Here is a 792-nt window from a genome sequence, read left to right on the forward strand (position 1 = left end):
CCACTTGTGTTTGTTTTTCCACTTTCCTCATTCATATTAACCAATTCTGAATCATCATATCTACGGCATCGCTGGATACATTACATTGCTTATAAATGCCCAGAGATGCCAGCGTTCGTGCCTTTATTTCATTTCTGCACATGCCATAACCTCGAGAATCTCTTAAATTAAGCCGGATTACAAAATTTAAGCTCCAGAATTGAACTTAGCAGTTCCGACTGCTAAAAATAAAATAAAAAAGAAAGCGTTCATTTATCCAATTCAAACATATTTGACATTTCTGGCATCTCCGAGAGAAGTTCAACATGATGGGAACAAGCGATCGCCAAGCAAGCTGTTCAACATAATTTGAGTTTTGAGGATCGCATCAAGTGGATTAAATAACTCAAAATCTGGAGTGAAATCTGAAAATGTCAAGAAATCGGTGATGTTTAGTTTTTGCGGGTAAGTGCCATTACCAATCAGCTTTCTATCGCTTGCCAAGCCAACCATTCATTTAATCAGTGCTTGCTTGAGTGCTTAAGCCGCTTGCCAAGCACCCTATAGTTTATAGTGGTACAGTTCGTGTCCCAAACAGGATGTACAGTTGGCAGTTGCCACAAGGAACGTGGTACATATGGGTACATTTGGATTTGTAAAGGGAGTCTCCGCGGGTGTGTGTGCGCATGCCTGCATGCTTAGTTACAGGTGCCGTGGTGGCAAAGTTTCATCCCGTATCTTTTGATGATGATGGGATTTCGAAAGGTTATGTGGTTTCTCTGAGTTTCAAAGCAAAATACATTTCACAACAAC

This window comes from Eptatretus burgeri, chromosome 6 (assembly GCF_056783735.1).
Source record: "Eptatretus burgeri isolate ZD-2024b chromosome 6, Ebu_testis_v1, whole genome shotgun sequence".
Taxonomy (NCBI): Eukaryota; Metazoa; Chordata; class Myxini; order Myxiniformes; family Myxinidae; genus Eptatretus; species Eptatretus burgeri.